At 43.4% G+C, this 13347-nt stretch overlaps 1 pseudogene; it reads left to right on the plus strand.

Moving 5' to 3' along the window:
• Nucleotides 1-8968: 8968 nt before the first annotated feature.
• LOC118651747 lies at nucleotides 8969-9572 on the plus strand (annotated as a pseudogene).
• Nucleotides 9573-13347: the final 3775 nt, after the last annotated feature.

Below are 13347 nucleotides of genomic sequence, written 5' to 3' on the forward strand. Positions count from 1 at the left end.
AGTTGTCCCAGAGGCTCTTTACACTATCTTCATATTTTTGGATTCTTTTTCCTTTTTGCTCTTCTGGTTGGGTGTTTTTTGCTTCCTCATATGTGAAATCATTGATTTGATTCTTGGGATCCTCTAATCTACTGTTGAATCTCTGTGTATTATTCTTTATTTCAGTCAGTGTACGGTTAATTTATTGCTGGTCCTTTTCCATGTGTTTAGCATTCTCACTGAGATCCTTGAAAGTCTCACTAAGTTCCTCAGATGTTTCTAGAAGATTCTTGAGTAACTTTATAACTGTGGTTTTGAACTCTATATCCAGTAGTTTATTTTCTTCCATTTCTTTCATTTATGACATGTTTCTTTGTCTCTGCATTTTGGCTGCTTCCCTGTGTTTGTTTCTATATATTGGGTAGCTGCTAAGTCTCCTTGAGTTGATAGAGTCGCCTTGTGCAGTAAATGTCCTGTAGGGCCCAGTGTCTCAGCCTCCCCAATCACTTGAGGTGGACGCTTTTGGTGCACCCCTTTGTGGGCTGTGTGCACAGTTCTGTTGTAGTTGAGCCTTGATTGCTGTTGGTGTCCCTGGAAGGAATTGACCTCCAGGTCAATTAGTTGTGGAGACCAGCTATGACTACAGTGGGAGAGTTGCTGTGCAGGAGAAACTCCTATGGAGCAGGACTTGCTTCAGTGGGGCTTTGGTGCTCACTAAGTCTGCCCCTTGAGTGTGTCACTTAAGGATGTGAAGAGTTGTACTCTGTTATGGTCTCACTCTGACCACTGGGTACACTGGCCCTTGGGTCTCCAGAGAGGTGCAAAGTCAGCCACTGCCTGGGGCCACCCAGCAGGAGCTACAGAGATCTGCAGATTCCTCCTCTTTGTGTCGGGTTTGGCAGTGCCCAGATGAGGCCCAACTGTGAAGCAAGGCAGGTTGGTGCTGCTGCCAGGTCTTGGGCCTTTTATTGATAGGTTTGAGGCTCCCTGACCCAGCTGAAGCTTGTTTGATTGGTTTTTAGCCTGAGAAAGCACAGGGCATTCATATGCAAATGCTGCTATGCACAGCTTGGGTGGGGTTGTAAATTGGATGAGGCTGGGTCTCAGGGAATCACCAGGGTGGGCCCAGCAGAGGAACAATGACCACTGTGAGCACCTCCATCTGGAAGAAAGCTGTGTCTTCCCCCGCCCACAAAGAGTTCCTGCCCTAATGTCAGATAGTCCAGTTTCTCCCCATATGGGTCTATATCCCCCAGAGCCTCGCCCAGCACTGGAGCTCAGAAGAAGTGGGAGTTTGTAAGTTCAGTTGGTGGGTATCCAGCAGCCTGTGTGTCACTCAGCCCCAATCTGCACTGGTTTTTTGTTTTTTTTTTAAATAATTAAATCTTTATTGTTCAGATTATTACAGTTGTTTCTCTTTTTTCCCCCCATAACTCCCCTCCACCTGGTTCCCACCCCGCCCTCTTCCCTCACTCCACTGTCCTCATCCATAGGTGCACAATTTTTGTCCAGTCTCTTCCCACATCCTCTCCCCTTTCCCTCCCAAGAGTAGTTAGTCCACTCCCTTTCTATGCCGCTGATTCTATTATAATCACCAGTTTATTCTGTTCCTCAGATTATTTATTCACTTGATTTTTAGATTCACTTGTTGATAGATGTGTACTTGTTGTTCATAATTTGTATCTTTACCTTTTTCTTCTTCTTCCTCTTCTTAAAGGATACCTTTCAGCATTTCATATAATACTGGTTTGGTGGTGATGAACTCCTTTAGCTTTTCCTTATCTGTGAAGCTCTTTATCTGACCTTCAATTCTGAATGATAGCTTTGCTGGATAAAGTAATCTTGGTTGTAGGTTCTTGGTATTCATCACTTTGTTTTTTTTTTGTTTTTTTTAATTTTTATTTTTTTTTTATTGCTTAAAGTATTACAAAGGGTATTACATATGTGTCCATTTTATCCCCCCGCCCTAGACAGTCCCCTAGCCTCCCCTATCCCCCAATGTCTTATGTCCAGGTTAGGCCTATATGCTTGCATATAAGTCCTTTGGTTGATCTTTCCCCCTTACCCCCACCCTCCCCTACCTTCCTCCAAGGCCCGACAGTCCAATCAATGCCTCTCCGTCTCTGGATCAGTCCTTGTTCATCAGTTTATGTTGTTCATTATATTCCACAAATGAGTGAGATCATCCGGTATTTATCAGCTCTCCAGTTCCATCATCTGTGGCATATGGTAAGAGTTCCTTTTTTTCTTCCTCTTCTTAAAGAATACCTTTCAGCATTTCATATAATGCTGGTTTGGTGGTGATGAACTCCTTTAGCTTTTTCTTACCTGTGAAGCTCTTTATCTGACCTTCTATTCTGAATGATAGCTTTGCTGGATAAAGTAATCTTGGTTGTAGGTTCTTGCTATTCATCACTTTGAATATTTCTTGCCACTCCCTTCTGGCCTGCAAAGTTTCTGTTGAGAAATCAGTTGACAGTCGTATGGGTATTCCCTTGTAGGTAACTGATTTTCTTTCTCTTGCTGCTTTTGAGATTCTCTCTTTGTCTTTTGCTCTTGGCATTTTAATTATGATGTGTCTTGGTGTGGTCCTCTTTGGATTCCTTTTGTTTGGGGTTCTCTGAGCTTCCTGGATTTGTAAGTCTATTTCTTTCACCAGGTAGGGAAGTTTTCTGTAATTGTTTCTTCAAATAGGTTTTCAATATCTTGCTCTCTCTCTTCTTCTGGCACCCCTATAATTCGGATGTTGGTACGCTTGAAGCTGTCCCAGAGGCTCCTTACACTCTCTTCGTATTTTTGGATTCTTTTTTCATTTTGCTTTTCTGGTTGGGTGTTTTTTGCTTCTTTGTATTTCAAATCTTTGGCTTGATTCTTGCGATCCTTTAGTCTGGTGTTGGAACTCTGCATAATATCCTTTATTTCAGTCAGTGTATGCTTAATTTTCTAGTTGGTCCTTTTTCATACCCTTAATGGTCTCACTAGATTTCTTGAGGATCTCACTACATTTATCAGCAGTCTCACCCATCTTTTTGAGGGTCTTACTAAATTTGTTGGCGGTTTCTAGAAAGTTCTTGAAAAAACTTAAAACTGTGGTTTTGAACTCCATATCCAATAGTTTGCTTTCCTCCATTTCTGTCATATGTGTCCTGTTTCTTTGTCTCCACATTTTGGCTGCTTCCCTGTGTTGATAGAGTGACTTTTAGTGCTAGATGTCATATAGGGCCCAGTGGCTCAGTCTCCCCAATTACCTGAGGTAGACACTCTTGGTGCACCCCCTTGTGGGCTTTGTGCACAGTCTTGTTGTAGTTAAGCCTTGATTGTTGTAGGTATCACTGGCAGGAATTGACCTCCAGGCCAATTGGCTGTGAGAATCAGCTGTGTCTGCAGTGGGAGAACTTCTGTGCTGAAGACACCCTTCTGGGGCAAGGCTTGATTCAGTAGGGCTTTGGTGCTCACTGAGTCTGCCCCCTGAGTGTGTCCCTTATGGATCTGAGGAGTTGTAATCTGGATGGTCCCACTCTGACCACTGGGTACACTGGCTCTTGGATCTAAGGAGGTGCTAATTTAGCCTTTTCCTGAGGCTACCCAGCAGGAGCTACGAAGAGATCTGCAGATTTCCCTTCCTTGTTTGGAGTTTGGAGGTGCCCAGATGAGGCCCAGCTGTGAAGCAATGCAAGCTGCTGTGGGGCCTTGAGCCTTCTCTTGGAAGTTCTGGGTCTGTCTGGCCCAGTTGCAATTTGTTAGGTAATTTTCAGATTGCAAAGGGTCAGGGCATTCATATGCAAAAGCCTCTGCCACAGCTTGGGTTGGGCAGGGTCTCAGGGAATCAACAGGGCAGAGCAAGCAGCTATGGCTGTTCCTCAGCCCTGCCTTAAGGGACCATGCGTCTCAGTGTCCTGATAATTGCTGCAAGCACCTCTGAGAGAAAGTCGCCCTCGAGTTCTGAGTTCTGCCCACTGCCAGACAGTCCAGTTTCTCCCTGTATGAGTCCTGGGTCCCCAGAGACTTCCTGGAACTGGAGTTCAGAGCAGTCAGGAGCTTGTGACTCCCTCCCAATTCAAAAAGAAAGCCGCATCCTCAGGTACCAGCCCCTTTCCACGCGCTTGAGCCTCCATACTGCTGCACTTTACTTCTGCAGCTCCTCTGAGTCTCAGTGTGCTTTTCTCTTTCCTTCTAGTTGTAGAATTTCCACTCATCCAGCCTTCCTGTAGTTCTGGATGATGTCCGTTTTGTCTTTCTGTTGTATTTTTGAAGTTGTTGTGGGAGGCAGCAATTTCCAGTGTTTACCTATGCTGCCATCTTGGTTTCTCTCCACTGGTTTTTATAGCCCTTAGTTCTTACAGCCTGTAGGAACTTATTTCCCCAGCTTTGGGACCCTGGGCTGGGGGTCTGGTGTGGGGCTGGGACCCCTCACTCCTCTGAGGCAGCTTCCGCAGAGGTGATTTCCCTCCCAAATGAAAAAGCAGCACACCCAGGTGCTGGACCAGCCCATTCTGTGCCTCACACCTCCTACCAGTCTCAGTGTGCTTTCTTCTTTACCTCTATAGATGTAGTACTTCCACTCAGCCAGCTTTCCAGTGGTTCTTGATAATAGTTGTTCTGTATTTTAGTTGTAATTTTGATGTGGTTGTGGGAGGCAGCATGTACAGGTGTTTACCTATGCCACCATCTTGATTCAGTCTAGTTACTTTTAACACTTCTAAGTTATCCTCTCCCTCCTCAAATCCTTCTAGGGATACTTTTTATCCATTCAGGTGTTGTGACAGTAGTATTCTGTGACTAACATGTAGCCAGTAATTAATTATTTTAATGAAATGACAAGGGCCTAGGGTACAACTCAAAATTGTTAAATACCAACATTCCTAGTCAGATCACATCTGCTGCAAAAATCCTCATCAACAGCTTCAAAGTGAAGGAAGTGACTATATTTTCAAAGCTCGACTGGTAGATTAATAAAAAAAAGATTAAGAAAAACAATATATTGTTTTTACACACTGGCCTACAGTCAAACAACAGCAGCGATAAGCACCAAACCCACTCAGAATCTCTACTGTCAACTAACCTTCTCAATGAGCAGGACTGAGATAATAGGCACACGGTTTCCATTTACTCAAATACTTTGATTAGTCCTGTCTGTGTGCCCAGCTCAGCACCCAAAAGATCCTAACCCTAATTCTTATATAGCCTAGTCCATTTTCACAGGACATAGCTGTTTTTCTGCAAGAGAAAAGTCATACACAGCACACTGTCTGAAGAAAAGGAATCAGTGTGAAACATTCCCACAATGCCCCCAAAATGGGAGAATGAGGATAGATTACGAACTTTTTAAAATCAGCCTGAAGCATGCCCTCTAGTTATGAAATGAGGCTCTGGAGGGCTGATGAGCAATGGCAAGATTCTGAGTGCTAATGACCGCTACAACCACATGTACAACAGACCATGCATGAGGAATTCCTGTAGGGGCTGAGGCATCTGTAGGCTAATCCGATCATCTATTCCCAGCACTCTCAAAGTGGGGTCCTGGACCAGCAGTCTCAATATCATCTGTAAATGAGTTAGAAGGGCAAATTCTTGGCCTCCCACTGCAGACCAGTTGAATCAGAAACGCTGTGGGTGGGGCCCAACAATCTATATTTTAAAAAGCCCTCCAGGTGATTCTCCGGCACTCTCAAAATGGGAACTATTGATCTATCTAAATCATTGCAACGATTTGCATGGTAACGTAGTCTCTTCTCAGCAAATCCTCCCAGTACCTTTTCATAGGCCAGGGGTGGGAAAATTTTTTGTGAGTGCGTGCCAAAACCAGCAAAATCTCTGACTCAAAATTCTTCTGAGTGCCAAACCTAATTTTTTGAGAACATGTTACGCCTACTTGATATCTCTTAAGGTGTACATATATGAAGAACCTTGAAGAAATAATAAAATTCATTCGAGTGACAAAAACACAGTATATGATGATGATGAAAAATACATTTATTTTTTAATGTATACATGTACACTGATAGCCCGACAGAAAACTTTATGACTCCGTTTGATATTATCAGTGGGACTTTTGCTGCTGTATCACTGATGACAGATTTTACATCAGGTTTATATTTCATGACCTTCAGAGATATGCACGAGCTACTACTTTCATCCGTCAGGCTGCTCCTATTATGAGACTTAACAAAATTCATCACTGAGAACAAAGATTCACAAGCGTATGTGAATGAAACCAAAACACTGGTCGGATCTAGGAAGGCAGGGAGAGTTAAGGCAGAGGCATAGAAATTGCTCTTCCCCTCTCTCGTCAATCCATGTCTATGGTCTTTAAGATAACTTGTTATGTAAAATTATTTACTTTTCTAAGATGCACCTACACTGAATTTATCTGAAAAATGAAAAAGTCTATAGTAAGAAAAAAATTATAAATGGAAGATTATAAGAGAGGGTTTCACGTGACAGCAAAAGTTACTGGCCGTGCCATGTTTGGCATGCGTGCCAGGGGTTGCCCACCCCTGTCATAGGCCTTGTCTATACATGGCAGTAGCCTAATTCTCTGGGGACCGTGAAAGAACATTACTGAAAGGCAGCGAGAAAAGAGGCACTGCCTCAGTTGGCATGCTAACTTATGTATGCAAAGGGTGATGTGACCAGCAGGTCACTGATGAGCAGATTTGGCCACAACTGCACACAGCTGCAGGGTCAGAAGCATCATCTTTGTTGGCAAAGAGCTACACAAATAATTCTTTAATTAAAATGCCTGTTGAGTACCTACACAAAATGCACCGCTGGTATTTAACTTATTATTATGAAAAGTCCTATTGACTATGAAATGTTGAAAATAAATCAAATTCTGAGCCATTTTTAAATAAAGAACAGCCCTAGAGTCCCCGGGGAGGCTTGCGGCTAATACAGGGGGCATTTCATGAGGAGCTGCTGAGGAAAATGCGTGTTTTCAAAATCCAGGTACATGAGGTAGCACTTGTTTAGCTGCCCTTCAATCCCATTAGGAATAGGCTGGTTAGCAGCCAAAGAGAGAAACGTGTGACCAGATGACCAACTCAAGCAAAACATATTTAGGTTTAGACTCTCTGAAGTGTTTATGCCACCCCTAAACATTCCCTGTGATCAGCCTTGGCTGGGGCTCCCTGCTCCGTCAGTCATCTGATGGCTCTGCTCCTGCTGCTCAGTGTGGTCCAGGAGAGCCCACAGCCAAGCTCGTCCCGTCCAATCAACAGCTGGCTGCTTATTTGACCAGAACAGCCCCATGGGGCACAGTTCCTCTCCCTGAAATAAGCAGTCCCTGCCATTCTGGGAAACACATTGTCTCTGGCAAAGTAGTACGACCCCAGCAAATAACAAAGAAAATAGAACCGGAAACCAGAGTGGGACCTGGTGGAGAAAAAGAGATAAAGACGGAAGGAGAAAGGAAATGGTGAGGAAGAGTAATTAGGGCAGTAAAGCCAAGGGGCAACTGGACAAACAAGACTATTATCACTCAAACTTAGGAAGATTCTTCAGTATTTAACAATTTGTAAATCAGGTGTCTCTCCTGCAAACAACAACGAATCAAAAGTCGATACTCTACCTATACCTAGATAATAGTTCCACTTGTACGGGAAACAGTTTCCCTATCCAATTCAACACACGTTATCTTTGTATTGTTTTCTACCAGTCTTTCGACATTTCTTTACAAGAGAAGTGTAACAAATCAGGCCTGTGATTAAGGACAGTTTAGGAGCATTCCCAATTTGGGCAGTTAATTTTTAAGCCACCTATTATGAGAAAAAGGCAGTTATAACTAAGACCTTATTTTAGTCTCTAAAATGGCTAGAGTTATGTGAGTTAATCCTCCAACATCTACTTCTTAAGTGAAGAATAAGGCAGCGATTTTCAACCAGGATGCCTCAAGAATTTTTAAAACATGCAATACCTGACTACTTAGTCAGGCTCACTGACCTCTTTAGATTGTCAAATTTAGAAAACATGACAACAGCCAACACAACAATAGCTGTCCTGTGTGAATAAATCAAAATTATATCTATTTTTTGTCAGATAGGCAACAAATATATTTTTTGATGTACCTCAGAATTTTAGTAATTAGTTTATGTGTGCCATGAGATGAAAAGGGTCGAAAATTACTGAATAAGGTGACCCATGGCAAGTCTTACAGCCCTAGAGGGCCTTTCTCATTTAACTTTGTGATCCATTAAATGTATCCCAGTTCATCACTTTCATTGGCTACAGCAACAGTACTGCTCTCAGATGAGTTCATCAGGATCGAGTTGCGGGGGCAGGTGGGGGGGGGGGGCGGGGATTCAATTTCTGTCCAAAGAATTATTTCCAAATTCCCACTTACTTTTTAAAAGAGATCACTGAACACACATCTAGATGATTTCAAAGAGTGCAATTATGCAAAATATTTGAAATCTCTAAAAGAAGAATCTGCCTGATTATACTATTTATTTGTTTTATTTTACTATAAATATTAGGATTTAGCAGGGATTTTATCACAACCTTATTTATTTATTTATTTATTTTTTGAAAAAAATTTTTTTTTAAAATATACTTTATTGGTTTTTCAGAGAGGAAGGGAGAGAGATAGAGAGTTAGAAACATCGATGAGAGAGAAACATCGACCAGCTGCCTCCTGCACATCTCCCACTGGGGATGTGCCTGCAACCCAGGTACATGCCCCTGACTGGAATCGAACCTGGGACCCTTCAGTCCGCAGGCCGACACTCTATCCACTGAGCCAAACCGGTCTCGGCACAACCTTATTTTTTGTCATAAATAGTTAAATTACATGCCACCAAAACATTGTGACTAATTCTAATTAAGAGGTAAAAAGTTTTAAAGCTTTTCACCTAGTTAAATATGTATTAACTGCATCATCTTTGTTGTTCACAAATGTTCTCTATTATGGAAATGTATCATTCTCATGCCATATGCTAATGGTAACATTTACAGAAGAAGCCAGACAGCTCTTTCCAGTGGGCACCTAGTCATGGGCATCTCTCAGGACAACTGGCACAAGCACAGCAAGACCAGGGGCAAGAGAAAGTCCTACCACAAAAAGGGAAAATATGAGCGGGGATGCCCTGCTGCCAACACTAAGATTGGCCCCCGACACATACACATAGTCTGCATATGTGGAGGCAACAAGAAGTACCGAGCCTTGAGGCTGGATGTAGGCAACTTCTCCTGGGGTTTCTAGTGCTCTATGTGCAAAACAAGAATTTTTAATGTTGTCTACAAAACATCCAACAATGAACTGGTCCGCACCAATACCCTAGTAGAGACCTGCATCGTGCTCAGTGACAGCACTCAGTACCACTGGGCTGAAAGTACAGGGTCTAGCTGACTTCTGATGAAGAACAAAGAGACTTTAAACAAAAAACAATTAAAGAAAATTCAGAAGAAATATGATGAAAGGAAAATGAATGCCAAAATCAGCCATCTCCTAGAGGCGCAGTTCCAGCAGGGCAAGCTTCTTATATGCATCTCTTCAAGACCAGGCCCCAGGCCAATGTGGCACAGCAAATGGCTATGTACTAGAAGGCAAGGAACTGGAGTTCTGGCTGAGGAAAACCAAGGCCAGGAAAGGCTAGTAAATCCCCTTCCCTCCTTAAAATAAAATTTAAAAAGCCAAACAATCTTAAATAAAAACAAACATATAGTGTTCTTGAACATAATATTAAATCAGAACCACCAGATAGGGAGGCAAATATGCAAATAGTGACTTTTACCCGTTTATCTCACCGATTTTACTTTTACAAGTTATCAAATCATATTTATTGTCTTAAAAAATAATTCTGCACATTAATTTACATGAAACAAGTGTAAAAATATTTTAGGGAATTTTTCTGAACAGTATTTACCAACCATTTTCAACAATCATATGGTACAATGGGATCTATGTGTGCATCAGGAAGAAAAAATTAGCAAGTATATTATTGGCATGAGGAAAATTATGGTCTTTCTCAACCAAGAAATCCAGAGTTTCAAGAGTAAATATTCAGTTTTATACTAAAGAGTCTGACTCCATTTTTGAGGTCCAACTATCAACACTTTTAAGCCCCGCTACAACCTCTTCCTGTTCTGCCAATCTGGGCAGCGTGAGCTGATAATAAGCCCAGTGCTCCTTCCCTTGGCACTCGTTGTAAGTTCCCACTACCAGCTAGTACCGTCATGCCAAGCCCACTCGGTACCACCATAACACAGGCCAGCCACCATTCCCTAGTCTCTCTAACTATTTTAGAAACAAATTGAGAAGTCATTCATTTGTTTATATTTATGCATGGGTCATACACATTGCCTGAACCTGACAATGTATTAAGAATTGTGCTAGGTCTTAGGAGGGCACAGGATGACAACTTAAAACTCTCCTCAAGGAATCCAATGGAAGAGGCAGTCAATAAAGTAAGGATTTCAATGGAACATGGTCATGAACTTGATACAAAATATGTATCCAGCACATTTACATTAAATTTTACGCCTAAAATTATTAGAGGAACTGATATTTTGTTAAATAATAAGAAGCCACCAAAGGTTTTGAAGGTACATAATAGTTTGAAGCATGAAGGGTTAAAACCAAGCCAGTCATTGAAACTAGGGAGAAGCGGATGTCAGATCACAAGGAACTGAGTGATAAATTAAGGAGAATGAATAATATCTTGAACATGATGGAGAGGCATTGAAAAAATGATACAAATTGCTTTAAAGAAACTTTTCTAAATCCTTAAATTCATATGGAACTATGAAAGACTCCAAATAGCCAAAGATGTCTTGACAAAGAAGAGCAAAGCCGGAGGCATGACACTTTCTGATTTCAAACTCTATTGCAAAATGATAATACTTAGAACTGTGTAGTACCAACATAATAAAAAGACTCGTAGACCAATGGAATAAAATAGAGAGCCCAGAAATAAATTCATGCATATTGGTCCCTGCATTGCTGCCAATTCAGTATGTTTGTAGGGGGAAGGAAGGTCTAGAGCTTCCTACTCTGCCATCTTGCTGACATTTCTCAGGCAAATATCATTTCGAATAAGAATTAATCTCTCTAGCTCAACCAGCATGGCTCAATGGTTGAGTGTCAACCTGTGAACCAGGAGATCAGGGCACATGCCCTGATTGTGGGCTCTATTCCTACTGGAGGGCATGCAGGAGGCAGCCAATCAATGGTTCTCTCTTATCACTGATGTTTCTATCTCTCCCTCTCCCTTAATCACTGAAATAAATAGAAATATATCTTTTTAAAAAAAGAAGTAATCACTTTGGCCTGGCCAATGTTGCTCAATGGTTGAGCATTGACCTGTGAACCAGAGGTCACAGTTAAATTCCAAGTCAGGGCACATACCTGGGTTTTGGGCTCCATCCCCAGTATGGGAAGTGCAGGAGGGAGCTGATCAATGATTCTCCTCATAATTGATGTTTATGTCTCTCTCTCCCTCTCCCTTCCTCTCTGAAATCAATAAAAAAATTTTTTTAAAGAATAAATCTATTTGAATCTTCTTTACTCTCTAGTCATGTTGCTCCAAAGATTATTTTACCTAGTATCATATTTCTGCCAGATGACAAAATTATTACAGAACTATATGCTCTCTCAAATCAAGAAGGAAAATAATCATGAACATTATTGGGAAGATTCTGGCCTTACTTTTTAAGGGACATAAGCAAAAAAATGCTAAAATTTTAAAGAGAGTAAAGATGAATAAATTTATTACAGTCACATATGGCAGAATAGATTAGCTAAAATCATTTTCAAATTGAGATATATATATATATATATATATATATATATATATATATATATATATCCTACCTAATAAAAGACAAAAGGGTAATTGACCATACCTTCACTACACTTCCCATTGGCTAATCAGGGTGATATGCAAATTAACCACCAGCAAAGATGGTGGTTAATTTGCATACTAGGCTCCAAGCGGTGGAGCGAAGCCAAACGTACCCGAAGATGCCGAGCAGCGAGGCCTCACAACCCGGGATCAGCAGAGCTGCGAGGCCTCATGGACCGGAGATGGGCGGAACCACAAGGCCTCATGTCCCAGGATGGGTGGAGCCGGGGGGGGGGAGGGGTGCTCATGGACCTGGGATCAGCGGAGCCACGAGGCCTCACAGCCCCGGGATGGGTGGAGCCACGAGGCCTCACGCCCCAGGATCAGCGAAGCAGTGAAGCCTGACGGCTGGGGGTGGGCTCTGGCCTGAGACCAGCCAGAGCGAAGGCCTCGGTCCTGGGTGCCATAGGAAAACTGGTCCCAGCAGCCAAGGGAAGGGAAGGCCTATTGCACATATACCTTCGTGCAACAGGCCTCTAATAAATATATATCTGTATATATGTATATATGTGTATATATATACTATATATATATATATATATATATATATATATATATATATATATATTTTAGAGGCCTAGTACAAGAAATTCGTGCACAGGTAGGGTCCCTAGGCCTGGCCTGTGATCAGGGCCCATCAGGTTCCCTGCCCCACCCCCTGCCTCCCTGCCTTTTCCTTCCCTCACTCCCTCAGTGCCCCACTGCCACCACTGGTCACCTGCCATGTTCCATGCCGCCCCCTGGTGGTCAGCACACGTCATAGTGAGCGATCGAACTCCTGGTCTCCCGGTCAAACTCTCAAGGGGACACTTTGCATATTAGCCTTTTATATATATACTAGAGGCCCGGTGAACAAAAATTTGTGCCCTCGGGGGGGGGAGGGGGGTCCCTCAGCCCAGCCTGTGCCCTCTCGCAGTCTGGGACCCCTCGGGAGATAATGACCTGCTGACTTAGGACCGCTCCCGGGTGGCAGAGGGCAGGCCCAATCCCTAGGTGCAGCCCCTGGTTGGGCTCAGAGCAGGGCCGATTGGGGAGTTGGGGCGCTGCCCCATCATGCACAGAACAGGGAAGATTGGGAGGTTGCGATGCCACCCTCAGTCACGCTCAAGGTAGGGCCAATTGGGGGGTTGGGGCACCGTCCCCTGTCACACTCAAGGCAGGGTTGATGGGGAGGTTGCGGCGCCACCCCCTGTCATGCACAGAGCAGGGCCAATCAGGGGGTTGCGGTGCCACCCCGTCACGCACAGAGCAGGGCCCATCAGGGGGTTGGGGCGCCGCCACTCTCACACTCAGGGCAGGGCCGATGGGGAGGTTATGGCTCTACCCCGTCACACAGAGAGCAGGGCCTGTGGGGGGGGGGGGGGTTGGGGAGATCCCCCCTATCAGGCACAAAGCAGGGCTGCTCAGGGGTTGGGGCCCCGCCCCCTGTCACACACAGAGCTGCAGGGTGATCAGGGGGTTTGGGCGCTGCCCCCTGTCACGCTGATCCCGGTGCTGGTAGGCATATTACCCTTTTACTATATAGGGT

This window comes from Myotis myotis, unplaced genomic scaffold (genome assembly GCF_014108235.1).
Source record: "Myotis myotis isolate mMyoMyo1 unplaced genomic scaffold, mMyoMyo1.p scaffold_m19_p_3, whole genome shotgun sequence".
In the NCBI taxonomy this organism is placed as follows: domain Eukaryota; kingdom Metazoa; phylum Chordata; class Mammalia; order Chiroptera; family Vespertilionidae; genus Myotis; species Myotis myotis.